The sequence below is a fragment of the Chenopodium album genome, chromosome 4 (genome assembly GCF_948465745.1).
Source record: "Chenopodium album chromosome 4, dcCheAlbu1.1, whole genome shotgun sequence".
Lineage (NCBI taxonomy): Eukaryota > Viridiplantae > Streptophyta > Magnoliopsida > Caryophyllales > Amaranthaceae > Chenopodium > Chenopodium album.
In genome coordinates, this window is record NC_137837.1 from 36515352 (window position 1) to 36538652 (window position 23301).

Sequence of the window (23301 nt, forward strand, 5' to 3'; positions counted from 1 at the left end):
CAATAAAGCGTCGCATGGCCACCGGTTCAAAACCGGTGGCAATAGTCTTCATGGCCACCGGTTAACCGGTGGTAATAATAATTATGGCCACCGGTTAACCGGTGCCAATAAAAAATGGCACGGTTTTTTTTTGCTGCTGAAGGCTGACTATTGCCACCGGTTTGAACCGGTAAACCGGTGGCAATAAAAGGATCTAATTTTTTTTTTTTTTTTGCCTGCAATTATTCCTGCAACTGATCCTGCTATAATATTCTGCCATATTATTGCTATAAATTCTGCCATAATATAATTATTATTAATAATCATAACAAGAATTAAAAATATATATTTAGACTTTTATAATTAAAAACCAAATGCAATACAACAAATTAAATAAAGTGTGATATATAAATAAATACAAACAATACTAATAACTAGTCAATATTGTAGTTTAAAAGTTAATAATTAACAAAGTATATATTCAAAATGATGCCACATTTACAAATTGAAGGTGATGAAAGATGCCAACATGTCTCGAACTTCATTAAGCTCCTTGCTTGTTAACGGATCTCCCTTTTGCACCTTGCAAAACTTGGAATATATATAAATTATGTTGGAATAAATTAAATTAATATGTAAAAAATTAAATACTTAGGAAAATTAAAAACAGTCGCATTTTCATCCAAAATAGCCAAAATAAGGCCTATTTGACTTCTACTTGCCTATTTTCTACATTTTTAAACAAATGACCAAGTTATTTCTCATAACATGTCAATTATACTTAGTTATAGGTGGCTAAGCCTTGAAATCACAGAAAAAGGGCATTTTACTAAGTTTAAGGTCGCATTTTCATCCAAAATAGCCAAAATAAGGCCTATTTGACTTCTACTTGCCAATTTTCTACATTTTAAACAAATTACCAAGTTCTTTCTCATAAATGTCAATAATACTTAGTTATAGGTGCCTAAGCCTTGAAGACACAGAAAAAGGGCATTTTACTAAGTTTAAGGTCGCATTTTCATCCAAAATAGCCTAAAAAGGCCTATTTGACTTCTACTTGCCCATTTTCTACATTTTTAAACACATGACCAAGTTCTTTCTCATAACATGTCAATTATAATTAGTTATAGGTGGCTAAGCCTTGAAATCACAGAAAAAGGGCATTTTACTAAGTTTAAGGTCGCATTTTCATCCAAAATAGCCAAAATAAGGCCTATTTGAGTTCTAGTTGCCCATTTTCTACATTTTTAAACAAATGACCAAGTTCTTTTTCATAACATGTCAATTATACTTAGTTATAGGTGGCTAAGCCTTGGAATCACAGAAAAAGGGCATTTTACTAAGTTTAAGGTCGCATTTTCATCTAAAATAGCCAAAATAAGGCCTATTTGACTTCTACTTGCCCATTTTCTACATTTTTAAACAAATGACCAAGTTCATTCTCATAACATGTCAATTATACTTAGTTATAGGTGGCTAAGCCTTGAAATCACAGAAAAAGGGGTGATCTGTTGTTTTCAGGTCTTTTGGTGTTCTGGTGGTAGTTATAACTTAGCTTCTGTAAGTTTTAACCTTCTCTTTTTGGTAATAAAATCTTATTTTCCAAAAAAAAAAAAAAAAAAAAAAAAGGTCGCATTTTCATCCAAAATAGCCTAAAAAGGCCTATTTGACTTCTACTTGCCCATTTTCTACATTTTTAAACAAATAACCAAGTTCTTTCTCATAACATGTCAATTATACTTAGTTATAGGTGGCTAAGCCTTGAAATCACTGAAAAAAGAGCATTTTACTAAGTTTAAGGTCGCATTTTCATCCAAAATAGCCTAAAAAAGACTATTTGACTTCTACTTGCCCATTTTCTACATTTTTAAACAAATGACCAAGTTCTTTCTCATAACATGTCAATTATACTTAGTTATAGGTGGCTAATCCTTGAAATCACAGAAAAAAGGCATTTTACTAAGTTTAAGGTCGCATTTTTATCCAAAATAGCCAAAATAATGCATATTTGACTTCTACTTGCCCATTTTCTACATTTTTAAACAAATGACCAAGTTCTTTCTCATAACATGTCAATTATACTTAGTTATAGGTGGCTAAGCCTTGAAATCACAGAAAAAGGGCATTTTACTAAGTTTAAGGTCGCATTTTCCTCCAAAATAGCCAAAATAAGGCCTATTTGACTTCCACTTGCCCATTTTCTACATTTTTAACCAAATGACCAAGTTCTTTTTCATAAAATGTCATTTATACTTAGTTATAGGTGGCTCAGCCTTGAAATCACAGAAAAAGGGCATTTTACTAAGTTTAAGATCGCATTTTCATCCAAAATAACCAAAATAAGGCATATTTGACTTCTACTTGCCAATTTTCTACATTTTAAACAAATTACCAAGTTCTTTCTCATAAAATGTCAATTATACTTAGTTTTAGGTGGCTAAGCCTTGAAATCATAGAAAAAGGGAATTTTACTAAGTTTAAGGTCGCATTTTCATCCAAAATAGCCAAAATAAGGCCTATTTGACTTCTACTTGCCCATTTTCTACATTTTTAAACAAATGACCAAGTTTTTTCTCTTAAAATGTCAATTATACTTATTTATGGGTGGCTAAGCTTTGAAATCACAGAAAAAAGGGAATTTTACTAAGTTTAAGGTCGCATTTTCATCCAAAATAGCCTAAAAAGGACTATTTGAGTTGTAGTTGGCCATTTTCTACATTTTTAAACAAATGACCAACTTATTTCTCATAACATGTCAATTATACTTAGTTATAGGTGGCTAAGCCTTGAAATCACAGAAAAAGAGCATTTTACTAAGTTTAAGGTCGCATTTTCATCAAAAATAGCCAAAATAAGGCCTATTTGACTTCTACTTGCCCATTTTCTACATTTTCAAACAACTGACCAATTTCTTTCTCATGACAGGTCAATTATACTTAGTTATAGGTGGCTAAGTCTTGAAATCACAGAAAAAGGGGTGATCTGTTGTTTTCAGGTCTTTTGGTGTTCTAGTGGTAGTTATAACTTAGCTTCTGTAAGTTGTAACCTTCTCTTTTTGGTAATAAAATATTATTTTCCAAAAAAAAAAAAAAAAAAAAAGATCGCATTTTCATCCAAAATAGCCTAAAAAGGCCTATTTGACTTCTACTTGCCCATTTTCTACATTTTTAAACAAATGACCAAGTTCTTTCTCATAACATGTCAATTGTACTTAGTTATAGGTGGCTAAGCCTTGAAATCACAGAAAAAAGAGCATTTTACTAACTTTAAGGTCGCATTTTCATCCAAAATAGCCTAAAAAAGACTATTTGACTTCTACTTGCCCATTTTCTACATTTTTAAACAAATGACCAAGTTCTTTCTCATAACATGTCAATTATACTTAGTTATAGGTGGCTAATCCTTGAAATCACAGAAAAAGGGCATTTTACTAAGTTTAAGGTCGCATTTTCATCCAAAATAGCCAAAAAAAGGCCTATTTGACTTCTACTTACCCATTTATCACATTTTTAAACAAATGACCAAGTTCTTTCTCATAACATGTCAATTATACTTAGTTATAGGTGGCTAAGCCTTGAAATCACTGAAAAAAGAGCATTTTACTAAGTTTAAGGTCGCATTTTCATCCAAATAGCCTAAAAAAGACTATTTGACTTCTACTTGCCCATTTTCTACATTTTTAAACAAATGACCAAGTTCTTTCTCATAAAATGTCAATTATACTTAGTTATAGGTGGCTAATCCTTGAAATCACAGAAAAAAGGCATTTTACTAAGTTTAAGGTCGCATTTTTATCCAAAATAGCCAAAATAATGCATATTTGACTTCTACTTGCCCATTTTCTACATTTTTAAACAAATGACCAAGTTCTTTCTCATAACATGTCAATTATACTTAGTTATAGGTGGCTAAGCCTTGAAATCACAGAAAAAGGGCATTTTACTAAGTTTAAGGTCGCATTTTCCTCCAAAATAGCCAAAATAAGGCCTATTTGACTTCCACTTGCCCATTTTCTACATTTTTAACCAAATGATTAAGTTCTTTTTCATAAAATGTCATTTACACTTAGTTATAGGTGGCTCAGCCTTGAAATCACAGAAAAAGGGCATTTTACTAAGTTTATGGTCGCATTTTCATCCAAAATAGCCAAAATAAGGCATATTTGACTTCTACTTGCCAATTTTCTACATTTTAAACAAATTACCAAGTTCTTTCTCATAAAATGTCAATTATACTTAGTTTTAGGTGGCTAAGCCTTAAAATCGCAGAAAAAGGGCATTTTACTAAGTTTAAGGTCGCATTTTCATCCAAAATAGCCAAAATAAGGCCTATTTGACTTCTACTTGCCCATTTTCTACTTTTTTAAACAAATGACCAAGTTCTTTTTCATAACATGTCAATTATACTTAGTTATAGGTGTCTAAGGCTTGAAATCACAGAAAAAGGGCATTTTACTAAGTTTAAAGTCGCATTTTCATCCAAAATAGCCAAAATAAGGCATATTTGACTTCTACTTGCCAATTTTCTACATTTTAAACAAATTACCAAGTTCTTTCTCATAAAATGTCAATTATACTTAGTTATAGGTGTCTAAGCCTTGAAATCATAGAAAAAGGGCATTTTACTAAGTTTAAGGTCGCATTTTCATCCAAAATAGCCTAAAAAGGCCTATTTGACTTCTACTTGCCCATTTTCTACATTTTTAAACAAATGACCAAGTTCTTTCTCATAACATGTCAATTGTACTTAGTTATAGGTGGCTAAGCCTTGAAATCACAGAAAAAAGAGCATTTTACTAAGTTTAAGGTCGCATTTTCATCCAAAATAGCCTAAAAAAGACTATTTGACTTCTACTTGCCCATTTTCTACATTTTTAAACAAATGACCAAGTTCTTTCTCATAACATGTCAATTATACTTAGTTATGGGTGGCTAAGCTTTGAAATCACAGAAAAAGGGCATTTTACTAAGTTTAAGGTCGCATTTTCATCCAAAATAGCCTAAAAAGGACTATTTGAGTTCTAGTTGCCCATTTTCTACATTTTTAAACAAATGACCAAGTTCTTTCTCATAACATGTCAATTATACTTAGTTATAGGTGGCTAAGCCTTGAAATCACAGAAAAAGAGCATTTTACTAAGTTTAAGGTCGCATTTTCATCCAAAATAGCCAAAATAAGGCCTATTTGACTTCTACTTGCCCATTTTCTACATTTTCAAACAAATGACCAAGTTTTTTCTCATAAAATGTCAATTATACTTATTTATAGGTGGCTAAGCTTTGAAATCACAGAAAAAGGGCATTTTACTAAGTTTAAGGTCGCATTTTCATCCAAAATAGCCTAAAAAGGACTATTTGAGTTCTAGTTGCCCATTTTCTACATTTTTAAACAAATGACCAAGTTATTTCTCATAACATGTCAATTATACTTAGTTATAGGTGGCTAAGCCTTAAAATCACAGAAAAAGAGCATTTTACTAAGTTTAAGGTCGCATTTTCTTCCAAAATAGCCTAAAAAGGCCTATTTGACTTCTACTTGCCCATTTTCTACATTTTTAAACAAATGACCAAGTTATTTCTCATAACATGTAATTATGCTTAGTTATAGGTGTCTAAGCCTTGAAATCACAGAAAAAGAGCATTTTACTAAGTTTAAGGTCGCATTTTCATCCAAAATAGCCTAAAAAGGCCTATTTGACTTCTACTTGCCCATTTTCTACATTTTAAAACAAATGACCAAGTTCTTTTTCATAACATGTCAATTATACTTAGTTATAGGTGGCTAAGCCTTGAAATCACAGAAAAAGGGCATTTTACTATGTTTAAGGTCGCATTTACATCAAAAATAGCCAAAATAAGGCCTATTTGACTTCTACTTGCCCATTTTCTACATTTTTAAACAAATGACCTAGTTATTTCTCATAACATGTCAATTATACTTAGTTATAGGTGGATAAGCCTTAAAATCACATAAAAAGGGCATTTTACTAAGTTTAAGGTCGCATTTTCATCCAAAATAGCCAAAATAAGGCCTATTTGACTTCTACTTGCCCATTTTCTACATTTTTAAACAAATGACCAAGTTCTTTCTTATAACATGTCAATTATACTTAGTTATAGGTGGCTAAGCCTTGAAATCACAGAAAAAGAGCATTTTACTAAGTTTAAGGTCGTACCTCATCAAGATGTATGGTGTTGGAACAATGAGTCGCTATGTCAAGCATGAATCTCATCACGTATAATCAACAATCAACTCCATTATCTTGTTGTGGGCACTAGCATAGGAACAAATCAAATGAATCAAACGTCACATAAAACCCACAATTGTTTTAGCAATGTTTATTAAGATAATCACAATGTGATGTGGCATTACCATAGGTGATTTCCATGTAGGACTCCGTGGAGCACAACCATGTATCTTCTTCATAATACTATAGGAAAGTAAATTCAAATTTGATTAGTTTGACTACTAAATGAGTTAGGTTAGGATAATCAACCCTAGGTAGCTATATTTACTTTTGTAGTACAGACATCACGAGGTAGTTCTTTGTTGATCGAGCTAAATCAAGGTGAAAGATTGTGTTATTAGCAGGACAAATGTTATTAGCATTTGAACAAAACACTTGCCCTGGTATCATCCCAAAATGTTTGAATCAAGCCTGGAGGTACTTGCTTCCAATAAAGGGTAATGGGGATTTTGCGCGAACATATGCCAACTTGGTTTGCATATTTCCGAATCCATTGGCCAGTAGGTCGGCCTCTTTTGTCATACTCCAACACCATGGGACCGGTTGGCTTCTTAAAACTTGTTGTCGGACCCCTACCCTTTCTCTTAGCTGGTGCCTTAACCCCCACTCCACCACCTGTGTTCAATTTCTCCTTTCCTTGGCTTTGAGTTTGAGGAGTAGTGTTCTCACCAACAATCTCAACAATTGTAGAATCAATAGCAGGCGCACGTTCAGCTGAAGTTTCAAATTCATCAAGCCTGCGCTCAAAAGCATCTTGTTCCTGATCTTCTGGCTCACCCAAATCAGTCTCCTTTTTGACATCATATGGCTCGTCCTTGTCCTCATCCTCATCCTCATAGCCATCATCATCATCCTCCAAATCCTCTACTAGTGGGTCATAATCGTCCTCCATGAGTTATAAACACCTGTCATTACAAACATAACACGATATTAGGTCCATAAGAGATAAAAATGTTGACATATAGGTCATAATACATGTTAGTATATAAAATATTAAATTCTATCATTTTTGATGCATTTTGACGTAACTTGTTATTTTCTAGTGCCGTTAACACTAAAAAAATTAAATTCTATCATAATATGTCAATTTTGAGATATACTTCATTCATTAACAAGAATTTGTGAAAATTTAGCAACTAAGATAACAATATCATACATTTTCCCTCCAACTATTCATAAAATTACCTAACTTCTGATTAAATTTAATAATACTTTTAATTGCTTACAATTTCAAATTAAATGATATAGTACCTCATTCTAATATTCCTTCATTGTGGTCTGACCGCATATAACATGTCTGGTCGTCTATGTCATTTGATGCAATAGGTCTAGGAACAATGAAAGGTGCTGAATCATCATATGCATCGTATTCTTCCTCATCTTCAACATCTCCAATGCCAAGGATTCTTCTTTTCCCAGCTAGCACAATGGACCATCTTGAATCGACTGGGTCAGTTACATAGAACACTTGCTTAGCTTGAGAAGCTAGGATGAACGGTTCCGCACTATCATTCAAGTGCCCAAGATCTACAAGAGTAAAGTCATTATACTTGACATTACGCCTGATATTATCAACCCACTTACATTTGAAAAGAGCAACCGTGAAGTTACAATAATCAAGCTCCCATATTTCTTGAATTCGACCGTAGTATGACAATTTTGCATCGATAGGTGATTTATCCTTAGCACTTGCAAACTCCCTTGACGATGCCACAAGCGTTACTCCACTGTTTTGGGTCGACGTAGATTTCAAATCCCGACCCTCTGTCCAAAAAGTGTACCCATTGATGTCATATCCCTCAAATGAGCGAACACCATCCCTAGGACCATAAGCAAGCCACCTTACTGTATCGGTGACACTGTCATCAAAGCGACTCATCACTTGTTGACTAAACCAACTCACAAACCTCTTATTATGCAACTGCATTAGTGCCCTTTCACCTTTCGATGGAAATTCATCACGCAAACTAGCCATGTGCTCATCTAAATATGGGTGAACATCAGCAACATGGTGTAACACATAAAGGTGTGCTTGTAAGAACTGATCTCGATCCGGTGACATTCGTTTCGACCCAATTATGCCATGACCATCCAGTCTCCCTTCATGTCGAGAAGCAGGAAGACCAATAGGTTCAGCAACGGCTAAATAGTCGGCCACAAAATTACCAATCTCCTCACTCACGGTCCCTTGAATCATGCTTCCTTCCGGATGAGCCGGATTCCTTACTTTATCTTGCAATGTGCCCATGTGTCTTTCAAAAGGATAGCACCACCTCAAGAAAACTGGACCGCACAACTTAATCTCACGCACCAAATGAAGAATGAGATGCACCATTATGTCAAAAAAGGAGGGTGGGAAATACATGTCAAATTTGCACAAAGTCACAACCACATCCGTTTGCAAAGCATCAAGTGTACAAGGATCAAGCACTTTGTTGCATATTGTATTGAAAAATGAACATAGGCTTGTAATAGCTTCTCTCACGTGCTTCGGTAAAATACCACGTATTGCAATCGGTAGAAATACTTGCATCAACATGTGACAATCATGGGATTTCATACTTGTCAGCTTCAGTTCTCCACTTAAGAATACAAATCTTTTCATGTTAGATGCGTGCCCAGATGGAACCTTAATGCCGTAAAGACATGCACAAAACATCCTCTTTTCTACCCTTGCTAATGTGTAGCAAGCCGGTGGTAAATACTTCTTCTCAACCTTGCCTTTACCCTCATCTCTACTCTTTGAAGCATCCGCGGCCTTTCCCTTTCCCTTGCTCTTCCCCTTTCCTTTTTTCGAACCATTTACATTTTCTTGTTCCGGTTCCTTTCCCTTTCTGTCCTTCCCCTTTGTAACCTTGTCTTGAGGCCACAATTCCGGACGAATCCCGATCTCTTCCAAATCTAACCGTACACCCTTTCCATCCTTTGTTTTGCCTGAAATATTAAAAAGTGTTCCCACAAGAGCATCACACACATTCTTCTCTTTATGCATCACATCTAGACAGTGCCTAACATCATGTTCTTTCCAGTACGGAAGCTTCCACAAAATTGATTCTATTTTTAAAAGAGCTGTTGAGACCGGAGCTTTTTTAGATTTTCCAAACACTGTTCGTATACCCTTAACTCGAGCATAAACCTCAACACCGGTCAATGGCCTAGGCACAGTCTCCTCTTCCACTGTCCCATCGAAAGCCTTTTTTTGCCTACGATACGGGTGATCACGCCTAAGAAACCTTCGAGTCCTTATATACACATATTTGTGAGAATTCTTAAGGTATATGCTTGATGTTTCATCAATACATATGGGGCATTCTTTTTTCCCTTTAACCTTGTACCCACACAGGTTGCCATATGCAGGGAAGTCATTCATGATCCACATAAGGGCTGCACGCAATGTGAACACCTCGTTCTTAAGAGCATCAAAACAAGAAACCCCTTCGTCCCACATCTTTCTCAAATTGTCAATTAGTGGCGCAAGGTAAACAACTATGTCATTTCCAGGTTGCCTAGGCCCCGTTATTAGCAATGAAAGCATTATATACTTCCTTTTCATACATAACCAAGGAGGCAAATTGTAGATCACTAAAAGAACCGGCCAAGTGCTGTGTTGGGTACTAAGAGTGCCAAATGGATTCATCCCGTCTGTGCACAACCCAAGTCTTAAATTTCTGACTTCATTACCAAACTCCAGAAACTTCAAATCAATGTTCTTCCATTGCGGGGAGTCAGCCGGATGCTTCTGCATTCTGTTTTTCTTCCTTCCCTAGGCATGCCACCTCAAGTTTTTAGCGTCTTTTGGTGTTGAGAATAGACGCTTAAACCTTGGAATAATAGGAAGATACCACAACACCTTAGCAGGAGGTCCCTTCGTACCAGGATTGCAACTCATGCGCTTGTAGCGCGATTGCTTGCATCGTGGACACTCCTCCAATTGTTCATTCTCATTAAGATACAAAATACAATCATTAGGACACGCATGTATCTTCTTATACTCTAAACTAAATGGACACATAAGCTTCTTTGCATAATAGTAAGACGTAAGAATTTCATTCACATCAGGCAACATCTCACTTAATGCGGTCAACAAAGAAGTAAAACTAACGTCCGTCCACCCATGCTTCGACTTAATGTTAAAAAGTGTTAGCACGGCAGAAAGTTTGGAGTATTTTTTACACCCAGGGTACAAAAGCTTTTTGGAAGCCTCCGATAGTAATTCAAACACATCACCTTCGACATTATGCAACATCTCATCCACGTCATTATCCTCGACCTCATCCACTGGATGATCCTCAGCTCCATCCTCACCACTATCAATAACATATTCATCATTCTCCCATTCCTCGTCCACATGAATCTCATTGCTTTTATCATGCACATCATTCCCATCAAGATCCTCACTATACTCTCCATTTTCACCATGCCAAATCCACACATGGTATTTAAGTCTAAACCCACGACAAAGTACATGATCTCTAATGATTTCAACACTATTGACCACCTTCACATTATTACAATCAACACAAGGACAGTATAGGCCTTCCTCACCAATTTTGCGCTGATAAGATAAAGCCATCTCGCAAAACTCTTGAACCCCATTCCAAAAATCCATTGTATCACGTCTACCATACATCCAACCACGATCCTTTCCCATTTAGTAAAGTGTCTCTAAACATATATAGCAACATATTATCAATAATGTACAACTGCTACATATATTATGTAAATCAACTTCAAGTACACATCGTGAATATACCATTCATATAGTGAAAAAATGCATGTTTCAAAAGTGTCCTTATTAGTCCAACCTAACCCATCCTTGAATGTCTACTCTCACTAGTGAATGTATGTCAACTTTCCAATTTTAAGGAAAATCCGGCAGCACTTCCCCCCCAGTTTTCCAAGTACAAGATGTAGATAATTACTTACCCACATATGTACCCAGAGAACATGAAGAAGAAATGGACAGCCAAGATGTTCCTTAAACTCGAAAAAAAGACATACATTCACCACCTAAGTGAGAGTAAACATTCAAGAAAAGTCCCAACCGGGGACTATTCAAGACTTTCTCCTAATGAGAAAGCCTTGAACGGGTATCTAGGAATATGATGGTGTAAACATTCAACATATTATTGTAATTATTTATTATTAAACAAGACACAACTTGTAATATCATGAACAAACTTTTATCAAATAGATAAATAGAAAGAAATATATATAGCTCCATAAAGTTTATAGTTCATACCAATATAGCAAGTATAATGGATGTAATGTCTCGAACTTCCCTCTTGAATAGCTAATAAACTTGTGCTTCACTACATATGAATTTACAAAAATAAAAAATAAAACAACAAAATAAAAGTTAGTAATTTTGTCAAGAACTATAAAACAACCTAAAATTACACATTAAAACATACCAATTAATAATTACACATTAAAACATACTACTAAAATTCACCTAATTAAGTAACAAGGTTACTAATAATCTCTAATTTAATAAAAATTACCCATTAAAACTTATGAAAATTCAAATGAGTAACAAGGTCATAAAAGGTTACAGTTGAGTCATCTTCTTTTTTTTTTTTTTTTTTTTTTTGAATTTTTTTTTAACAGGACGTACAACCCAAATTGGCTTTGTGGCTTTGTATTGACCAATACATAAAAGGGTCATTGAAACTCAGGTAAAATTAGTTCCAGAAATTGACAAAATTATCTGATACAACCATTGTTGCAGATCCGTGGACTTAAAAACCATGGGTTATATCAAGATGACCAAGCATCAGTCTTTATCCTCACAATATTCTCCTTTCTAATCCAAATAAAACCACCATGAATTTTGAAAAGGCCACAACCCAAAGTTCATCAATGTGCACCTATATGACTGATCGTCTCATCTTGTTTCCGGTATACAAAACTTAAAGGCATTCAAATAAAACAACCTAAAATTCAGAAAAATTAGGGTAAACTATATTCAAAACTTAAAATTTAATTTGCCTAAACATTGTTCAAAATGCAAAATAAATTAAAACTAACCCTAGGTGGAGGTGGAAAGGGAGAAGAGATGGTCGGTGGTGGAGGGACCCCAGTGTGGAGCGGCGGCGTGGCACAGTGGCGCGGCGGCGAGGGCGAGCAGGGCTGCTGACTCGATGGAGCTGAGGTCGCTGCTTCTTGATGCTAGCTTCTGATAAGTGGAGGGCTGCGAAATTGGTGCAAACAGGTGGTGGAGGGGGTGCGCAAAGGTGTTGGAGGGTGGTGCGGTGGCGGTGGCTGTGGCTTTGTGGTGGTAGAGTTCGTTGGAGAGTGAACTTAGAGAGCTGAGTGCATTTGTGAATGAATGAAACAGGAAAAAGAAAGAGGAAAGAGAAGGAAGAAAAGAGGGAGGAAGGCGCGACTTTTTTTTTTTTTTTTTTTTAATATAATTGGTTATTGCCACCGGTTCAAAACCGGTGGCCTTTATCATTATTGCCACGGGTTTCTTTGAACCGGTGGCAATGTGGTTTTGCCTCATCCCGCCCATTTATTAAGCCATCGGTTTTCAAAAACTGGTGGCCATTAAGCGGTGCCTTTTTCAGTTTTTCTACTAGTGACTTAAAGAATAAAAAACACTCAAACATAGACACCGTTCACCGGCAATGGCGCCATTTTGACGAGGGGTGGAACTAGGTCGTTGAACCTAATCCTCCCTTGATCAAACTAAATTTATAAACACTTAAAAAACCTATATACAAGTATAGAGGCAAGTCAATGGTCGAACCCAAAGGAACGGTAATGTTCAAGCGCTCTCAATTATGCGCCTAAGCTAGGTCGAAGTCTAAGGATTAAAGGTAAACACTAACCAACTAACAAAAGGAAGAATCAAACAAATAAAACACTAGGAACGGGGATCAACAAGTAATTATGACAATTGTAGCAACTCGAAAATACATGCAAGTCAATGGTTGCAAAGAATATTGGCAAGCTCAATCAAAAGAGTCAACAAGCTATATCCTAGAGGTCAAACTAGCGCCAACTACGAGAGACTCTAAGTAGGTGCATCACTAATCAAGCTCAATCGACAATTGCAATTCCTAAATCAATGGTCCGTATCATTAAAACTACAATGCAATCTAGCATAATTCTCAAGGCCTAATCGAATTACACACATGCAAAATTTCATTAATCACTTTAATCTCAACAATTCATCAACAATCTACAAATTAAGCACAATTAATCAATCAATCGAGTTTCACCCAATTCCTAGCGAACAACTACTATAACATCATTATCTAATCAACAAAAAACTAAATAAATCAAGAATCAATAATATATGAAGAACAACTACACTAATCAAGCATCAAACATCAAAATCAATCCAAACAAACATGAATACTAAACAAAACAATAAAATGAGATAGAGTTAAGAATGCTCATTGATAATAGAGAAGATCTTCAACACAATTGTCACCATTGAATCTTCAATCTCTCAATCAACATTGAAATTCCTCACTTTCTCTCTCTAAAATCTACCCCTACACTAACCCTAAAACTAGAGAGAGAAGCTCTTAACTATGCTAAGATTATGATAAAAAACTAGAATAATACTGCTCAAATTTCTCCTAAAAATCGGGTTACAATGATATTTATAGAGGTCACGAAAACAAAAACCGAGCAAGCAATAACCCAAGAAGGTGCGCTCGCGCTGTAGGGGTTCAACACTCCATCTTCATGAGAGCACGACTTGAGAGCGCAAGAGTTAGAACTTGGAGAATCCACTTTCTTGCATTTTAAGCTTTCGTATTGCCATGAGCTTGCTCCAAAGGCTTCCTCCACCTTAGTAAATCACCAATATCAAGACCCAAACCTTGTACAATACCTACAACCACGAGTATAGAGCAAATAAAGCAGAAAAGACTAGAAAAACCATAGAAATGCATTAAAGCTACAAAATAAGAGAGGAAAGGTAAAACTAAGACCAAAAATATAAAACTAAGCATTTATTAAGCATGAAAGCCATGAAAAGAAGGTGAAAACAACCTAAATGCTCATCAAATGGGTGCCATTTATGACACCCATCAAGCACTACCTCTTTCAGGTAACCGCCTGCTCTTTTCTCTCTCTTTTCATTTTCCTTTTAGTTCGCCTGTGTTTGTTTCATTAAAAAATGGTATCATAAACACACACGGCATGACCTAGGATAGCTGTCAGCCGGTCACCTAGGAAAGCTTAATCTAAAACTAGGGGTGCCGCCTGTCCTAAATTAATCTCGCCAACGAATCCGTTTATGTTTGTGCAGGACACTATGGCTAGAAAAAAAAGGACAGGCCCACCGCCTAGTGATAAAGAGGACGACAGTCCTATCAAGGTGCCCAAAGCAAGGTATCTTATTACCCATCCAGCGTCCCAATGACGCCGACTGACTCGATTCTGGTTGAGGAAGAAAATGCTCCCAGCGAAGAGGCGTCCGGCTCTAGAGAGGAGTCGTCTCAGTTGGATGCTAGCTCCAACGGCCTCATAAGTGAGAAGGAGCCGCCTGTGAATGCTGAGGAAGGCTCTGAGGAAGGGGTCGCCTCTCTCCAGCGAGGCCAGGAAGAAAATTCTTCCTCCCTCTAAGAATTATTTACTCCTTACTTCATCCATGTATCCGCATCTACCTAGAGAACCATGTGAAAACACTTGGATGATTTCTGGGACACCTATTTCATGGGTGTCGGCTATCAAATAAACGTTTCGGCCTTGAAGATTCAGTCGTCTGGTCGCTTGACCAAAGCTATGGAGATATATGCTTTGGGTGATATGCGGCCACATTACAAGTGAGCCTTAGGTTTTCGTTGGATTCGACAATTGAAAAGATCCTGGATGGGTACCGCCTTGGATATGGTACCTAGCACCCAATTCTTGGGTTAATATTCTAGGATTTGTAGCCGCATGTAGGATGCAAGACGTTGAGCCTAGCTTTGAGGCCTTCACCCATATGCATTACCTAAGGAAAGCTCCCGCATCAGCCGGCCCCGGGTGGTTCACCTTATCATGTAACAAAGGTTACATGATGACTTTGGGGAAAGAAAACAAATGGAAGGATTAGAGAAACAAGTTTTACATTTTTTATTCCCCTGATACCATTCGAAATCGGAAGTATAATTCCTTGAACAAAAATCCCTACCTCTTAGGTCAGAAAGCTATTCTCCCTCCTGTGTCTAACGAAGGCTGGGACCAGATTTTAACGCCTTGTCTTTTTAAAGTTGACGTGAAAATGGTTAAGGAGGGAACAGAGAAAGAGATTACCCCTAAAAGCTATATCCTATAGTTCAATTGGCTAACTGATCCTTTCTATTTGGCCGCCTGTGGCCTTAGCAGTGAGAAGGGAAGAGGTGGGCAGTCGTATGAGTCTTTGCATAACTATCATTTCATTTTTTTTTATTATTTTTTTTACTAACATTTCATTCGGCCGTTTGCAGAAGAAGCCATGTCTTAGCTTGATCCGAGCAAAAAACCAGGAGGCAGCGCCTCAACTTAGCGCCAAATAATGAAGCACAAAAACCGAGTGTTCAAGTAAGAACAACTTGAGCATGTATGTTTTTCTACATCCGTATTCTTGTCGTTGGCCCTGTTTTTTTCCAAATTTTTATTTCAATGTTGATCCTTTTTTAGGAAAGGTAGGTGAAGCTTCCTGTACTACCAACACTTGGGGTGAGGCCCGCGAAGCAGCTGGCTCCGGATGAGGGCCAGACTCCGACTAAAAGAAGGAAGACGGCTGCTAACAAATCATTGGCCACCCAGTTAGAGTCCCACCCCTCTATAGGTTGCATGTCGCCGGTTGTTATGGCTGCTTTGAAGCAGGCGGAGGAGTCCAAGTCGACTAAGGACAGAACTCCAACTAGGGCCACCAACTCTCTAGGCGGCCATTCAAGCAGGCGGAGGGACAAAATGCTCAGGATCTGGTCATCATCCCAGATACCTCCGCCTTTGATCCCTTGCATTACCCTTGTAGGGTTAAGACTTATATTCATTCGCCAAACAACTCTGAAACCAGCCTGTCTTTTGGCAGGATCTATGCCAGCCTCCCACCAAGTATTAATTGTGCAGATGCTCCCCAGGCGCCGGATGTTAAGCGGATCGCCAAGGACATTATCGCTGCCGTCTCTGCTGAACATCGCGACACTATCAAAGGAGTCGGCTCCCTGACTTTTATTGCTATCCTTGAAAATTTGGCAGAGGTATTTTTTCAAGTTATTTTCTAACTCTTGCCTTTGCCGACTGTATACTAACCTTCCTTTTGTTTTTGGCGGATGCATGCTAATGGTCTTAAAAAACCATTTAGCGACAAAGCCATGTTTGATGTAAATTAGACTGATTTGTTGACTCAAGATATCCTATACTCACAGGCGACTGCAAATTTGCAAGTGAAGAAAGATTTGGTGACGGCCTAGAAGAGGGTGACTGAGCTGAAGGCTAAGCTGAAGGCGGCTAAAGCAAAGGTTGAAGAGCTTCAAGATGCTGGCAAGGAGACATACAGTCTTAAGCGCCAACATGGTAAAATTCAACACAAGCTTGCCAACCAAGAAAAGCAGCTCGCATCCAAATGGTCTGCCAAGGTGGAAGAGGAGAAAAGGCTGCTCGTTGAGGAAAACAAAGCTGATTGCGTCACTCGCATGAAGATGGCGTGGAAGGCTCTCTTTCCCAATGACAACTACTCCATTTGGTAGTATCGTTATGAGTAAGCTATAGAGGAGCTGGATTCTCGGGCGGGCTAGGGAGCTGATGGCGGCGAGGGGGACCAGCATGAGGACGAGGACAAGGAAGGTGATGGAGACCATCAGGCCAATGAAGAAGTGGCGAATGAAAATGAAGCTGAGTCCTCTCCTGAAGCTAATTAATTTGAATGTTGTTTCTGCGACCGGATGGCTAGTTCAAATATATTTTCGACCTCCGTGTCGAGTATCTCTTGTTTCTTTATCGACTGAGGAGTCGGGTTAATCAACAATTTCTTTTTTTTTTCATTGGATGTTTAATCGGTTAACAATTTGACTTTTTTATTTTGCTGGCCAAGGGGTCAGCTTTTTATGATGAATCATCTGGCCAATAGGTCGGTTTTAATGTTTGTGTTTGGTTTCTAATAGTAGTGTTTTATTTTCTAAAATTTAAATTTTATGTTTGAATGGTATATCGGATGGTTTTGCCCCTGGGCGGCTGTGCGCTTGGGTTTAAAAGTTGGTTGATTGGCTTGAAAATGGGTGATGCCGGTGTGGGTATGACTGATTTTCGAGTCAATCAATCACTAAGGTGATTGCCCCAAGCCAAGCGGGCAGTCGGCCACTCGAGCATCCGACACTTATTGCAGGTGGTCACTAGATCTTTCTTCCATGGTCGAATGGTTTCATGCAACAAGTATTACAAGTTGAATGAACTTCAATGTCAAATTAGCATCGGTCCGCCTAAGATTCTTCCTTTATAGGCATCTCATATTTTCAGGCGGCACTTTGCGTCTACCCAAGTTGAAATGGGTCCGGATGAGTGATCATGCTACAAATATTAATAGTTGCATGAAATAGGAAGTTTGCAATTGTCCGCCTGCTAGTTTACTATCAAAATAGCAGGCGGTTATATAAGCCTTATGTGCTCACCCTATTTCGAGAGGGCTTCATCCTACTTAGGCTAATTCTCAAACTAGCCGTTTATGTAGGTGGCTAAATCCAATTATACTCGATGTTCGCATGTCCCTACCGGGAGGACTTGTATAATTTCGCGAGGCAATCTAAGTTAGAATTTCAGTCGGCGGCCGATTGATGTACCCAACATCCGGCCACCGTAGTCTTAGTCCTTTAGATTTCTATGGTCATGTAGCTATGAGTTGAGCAATTAGGTCGTTCAATTTCTATTGCCTGTATGCGATTGTAGAGCAGACGATAGAATGCCCTCTGCGACGATAACACCCAGAGGGGCGTCGCCGAACGCCATATTTCACATTGGAGTAGGCGAATTTATAAAATAGGTAACCATCCAGCCATTAGCCTCATGTCTAATTTTTTGGAAGACGGTTCTATCGCCACTTAACCTTTTTATATTTAACTTATTAATCTAGCCATTGGCCTCACATTACTTTGATTTTGTTAACTTCCTGTTATTTTTTCAAGTTAGTTAATGAAAGGGTACCGCTAGTAATTCAGACAGGCGGCGCATTAGATAAGCCGTATGTATGTAAGGAATAGATAAAATAATTTGGAAACAAAAAGCATCTTTTCATTGATAGGCTTTCCATTTACAAATATTTACAACACTTAGAAGTAGTAGTTTTTTTAGATTGTCTACATTCCACGTTCGGGGTAGTCGCTTACCGTCTGGGGTCTCCAAGTGGTAGGTGCCGTTTCTTACTTCTTCATAGATCCGGTAGGGGCCTTCCCAATTAGTAGTCAACTTTCCAAGCTCATTCGCCCTACCGGTTGCCTCCATTTTGCAGAACACAAAGTCCCTAACTTTCAAAGGGCGCTTGTGTACTTTCTTGTTGTAGGCTCTAGTCATTCTCAGACGGTAAATCTCATGAAGCAAGGCGACATTGCCCCTGCGTTCTGGGAGTGAGTCCAATGCTAGGCGCTAGGCCTCCCAATTTGCCTCTTCATCGTAAAGCATGACTTGAAGAGTCGGCTCATAGTGCTCAATAGGCAAGACGGCTTCAACACTTGATGAGTGTCATTCATGGAACTCATTTGGTTCTTTTTAGGGTGAATTTCATGTTATTCTATAGATCTTTTACTTAAGTTTTCCTTAATTTTCTTCTTTATTTCTTTTAGTTTGCATTTTCTTAGTTGGATTTCTTTCTTTATGCATTTCTTGGTTTATTTTGTTATTTTCTCTTTTATTTGCTTGTTTTCCTTTATTTCTCAGATTAAGGTCATTATCCAAGTTTCTCAAGGCCTCTTCCGAAGTTTGGCATTGATCAGGATGTCTAATGTTCTCCATTTGAAGTTCAAGCATGGAGAAGTGCAAGTTCCTAAAGTCCTTAAGCTGTGCGTTCAAGCTGTGGGGGCATGATTTCTAGTTTTGAACCCATAAACATGGAGTTTAGAAACTACAAACTCCCGTGTTTATTAAGAGCATTAAGTTGAACGCACGAGGAGCATCGGCATGATAGGGAAGATGGTTGCCTTGTCCCCAAGCGCGGGCACAGGCGGCTATGGCGCGGCCGCGCGCCTCTCTCGGGCCCGGGCGTGCCTGTCCGGGTCTCTGTTCCATAGCCAGATTTGCGCGGCTGCGCTCTTCCTAATAGTTGGCCGCGCCTGTACTGGTTTATTTGGGGAAGATCTAACTAACTTCTCTTAATTTATATATAGATTTTCTTTCTTTTTTTCAAGAGAGGAATTATTCATAAATTAGAATAGAATTAGAATTAGAATTTTAGAGAGAGAAACTCTAGATTTAAGAGAGTGAAGTTCTTGATTGATGATTGAAGATTGGTAATTCTAGCATTTTCTCCATTGAATTGAAGCAAGTTTGTAAGGATTTCTTTTACTTTAATGCAATCTTTAGCTTATCATTTCAATTGCTTTGTTGATTGTTCAAGTTTGAACTGAATTTATGATTGAATTAGTTTTATTGATATGATGATGATGAAATTGCTGATTAGATTAGTTTTGATCTTGATTCAATGGATTGTGAGTTGTTCTCTTGCTAGGGGAATGGTGAATCATGTATGAGTAATGGATTGATGCTAATTAGGGGAAATTGATGGAGTTGATGTTCTGATTAAATTGGTTTATTGATTAAGTGCATGTGTGTGATTAATTGAAGAGTAGCTAACTTTGATTGTTACATTAGGATGCATTATAAGCTTACATTGATACAGAAAATTGATTTGTGGCTTGTTTTGTCGATTGAGTAGGTTTGCAAGGTTCCTAGTTAGAGTCTCTCGTAGTTAGTGCTAGCTTGACCTCTAGGAGATTAGCTTACCTTACTCTCTTGATTGTTTAATTGATTTTCCCTCGCAACACTCGACTTAATCATCTCCAATCCCAATTAGCTATATCCATTCTGATTATATGCGGATCCTAACCCTAGTGCTTGATAAATTTGATTTCATTTTGATTGTTTGAAATATACACACCTCACTTTATTGCTTCAAAATAGTGTAGCTTTGACATTAGTATTCACCTCCCATTCCTAGTGGTTCGACCCTTGACTTAATCTATGCTTGGTTTAGAGGAGTGTTCAGAGGTTACAAATTTTGTTCTGACCAAGGGTAGATTAGTGTTCAACGAGCTAGTCTTGCCTTAGATAAAAAATGGCTCCGTTGCCGAGGAATGGCGTAGTTGTTTGCTATAGTTGTAGAGTCTATTTCATCTTATTTGCAAAAATACAAAAAAAAAATAGATTTTCTTCTTTGGGCTACATTTGTAGCCGTGCTACTAATAATTTTGTTTGAGATTGTGTATGCAAGTGAACATGGAAGAAGCTCAAAGGGTTACATTGAAGGAGTTGGGTACTCCGGGTGTATACAAGTATGAGAGCAGGATTGCTCCATTACTGATTTCGGATATTGATTTTGAAATCAAGCCGGCAATGATCACCTTGATCGAGAGGCGACAATATAGTGGTGCATCGAATGGAAGTCTTCTCAACCACCTCAAGGAGTTCGAGATATATTGCAACACTATTAGGATGAGTGGGGTTGCACAAGAGTTTATAAGGCTCTAATTGTTCCCTTTTTCCCTCATAGGGCGAACCTTGGAATTCTTGGAAAAGGAGGTCAAGCCGAATTCTATAAGAATATGGGACGAAGTTACCAAAGGATTCTTATCCCATTTCTACCCCCAAAAGAAAACGGCAGAAGCTAGAACTTTTATCCAAAATTTTAAGCAAAGGCCAAACGAAAATCTCTATGAGGCATGGGAGAGGTACAAAGTGTATCAAAGAGAGTGCCCTCACCATGGAATTCTAACTTACCAAACAATTCAAATTTTCTATGGTGGTTTGAGTCCTCAAGGTAGGTCGAGTTTAGATGCCAGAGCCGGAGGCCCAATCATGAACAAGACGGTGGAAGAGGTTGTTGATGTGATAGATGATGTAGTGAGGAACTACATGAGTTGGCAAGAGGTTGAGGAAGAGTAACCAAACGAGTGTGCCTCGGTTGATCAAGTCAATGCCATCACCAAATTGTCTACACTACTTTCGGACTTAGGGAAGGAGGTAGCTTTTATCAAAGCTAAGCTTGTAAATTCATCTTCACAAGCACAAGGTCTTCCCTCCCAATTTAAGGGGAGAGGTACATCTTCTTACTCTTACCCTCTTTTATCTTCTTGTTGCATGATTAGACAATGTTTGGTTTGTGATTTATGCGGAAGAAATGATCATGATGCTTCTAATTGTCCACATGTTCCTTGTGATGGATGTGATGAATACGATGAAAATGAAAATGAAAATGTGCATGTGAATTATGTTGGTAATAGTGATTTTGGATCTAGATTTAATTCTCAAAAGAATGTTGGAAATATGAACTATCACAACCATGGGAGCTACAATAATTATAACCAAAATAGTGGTTATAGGAACCAAGTAACCAAGGGGTTTCGTGGTAACCTTAATAACTTTGGTTGTAATGATCAAAGCTACGACCAAGAATATGGGTATCATAACCAAGGTTATGGTAATCATAGTCAAAATTCCGGCCAAAATCTTTGTAAGGGTAATTGGAGTAACCAAAGTAGAGGAAATTTTCAAAATGATGCTCAAAGGGGTTCCTCACCCAAATTTACTCCAATAACTCAATGTCAAAGTGATGATTCCTATGATCAATAATTTCAATCTATGAGTGGGCTAGAGAATTTAATGGTAGATCAAGCTAGGAAGTTGGACGATAACTTATCCTCTAGTGGCAAAATGTTTCATGGTCTATTAACTAATGGAAAGATGCTTGAGAACCAAATCATTCAACTAGCTAACCCTTTAAAATATTGTGCTAGCCCATCTTGTTTATCCTCGCAAGAAATTGATCCTAAGGAACCGATTTGTTCTATCAGCACTAGGAGTGGTAAGGTCCTTGAAGAGAGTGTCCCTAGGAAAAGTAAGGAGGGCGGAGAGGAGAGTGATTCTAGCGAAGAGAATAAGCATGAGGAGTCTAGAAAGATGAGTGAGAAACCTTTTGAAGAGCCAAAGGAGAAAGAGAAGAAGAAAGATGAGGTTTAAAAGCCCAAACTTCCATACCCCCAAAATTTCAATAGGCACATATTGGATGAGCAATTTGGACCATTCATTGAGATCCTTAAGAAAATTCATCTTTCTATTCCTTTCACAGAAGTCTTGGAACAAATGCCAAACTATGCTAGGTTTCACAAGGAAATTTTGAGTGGTAAAAGAGATTGCAATATGGTGGAGCCGGTGAATTTGGGGGAGTGTTGTAGCACCATTATCCATAATTACTTACCCCAAAAGTTGAAAGACCCCGGGAATTTCTCCCTTCCTTGCAAAATCAAAGAAAAATTGTTCCAAAATGCTCTTTGTGATCTCAGTGCTAGTGTGAGTATCATGCCTTATTCCGTCTTCAAGAGACTTAAGATAGGTGAGCTCCTTCCATCCTACATGACCCTTCAATTAGCTGATAGATCTATTAATTTCCTAAAGGGAAGAGTTGAGGATGTTCCCCTTAAGGTAGGAGAAATCACAATTCCCGTTGATTTCACTGTGCTATAAATTGCGGAAAATGACAACATTCCTATCATCTTAGGGAGACCTTTCTAAGCAACCTTGGGAGCTTTGATTGATGTAAATGGAGGTGTATTACTTTGAGAGTTGGTAACAATGGGGAATGTTTCGAGCTAAAACCGATGCATGAGTCTTTTTCTTTTGTTAAGGGAATCATGTGTGTTAATTCCCCTTGCACCAGTGGTAATGTCTGTATGATTGATTCTTCAACTAACGATATTCTTGAGAATTGTGATGATGTGCTTTTGAGTTTTGATTGCAAGAAGGTTAGTGAAGAGAAAACAAAGTTTCTCATGCTCATAGATGAGGAGGAGATTGGCATTCCTTATTGCTTTGAGCTTTACCCTCAAGAGGAGGACGGTGATCCTAAGAGTGTTGATGGTGTGAAACCATCTACAAAGAGGAACAAG

At 37.7% G+C, this 23301-nt stretch overlaps 1 long non-coding RNA gene and 1 other non-coding gene across 2 annotated transcripts; both read right to left on the minus strand.

Annotated features, from left to right (window-relative positions):
* Positions 1 to 368: 368 nt before the first annotated feature.
* On the minus strand, positions 369 to 6269 carry LOC145626934 (uncharacterized). The gene is made up of 2 exons (XR_014111190.1): positions 6155 to 6269; positions 369 to 570 (listed from the first exon to the last, which is right to left on the minus strand). It is a non-coding gene; the product is annotated as an uncharacterized LOC145626934 (long non-coding RNA).
* Positions 6270 to 21020: 14751 nt separating this feature from the next.
* Positions 21021 to 21126, minus strand: LOC145629694 (small nucleolar RNA R71). The gene has a single exon (XR_014111850.1). It is a non-coding gene; the product is annotated as a small nucleolar RNA R71 (small nucleolar RNA).
* Between the last annotated feature and the right edge of the window lie 2175 nt (positions 21127 to 23301).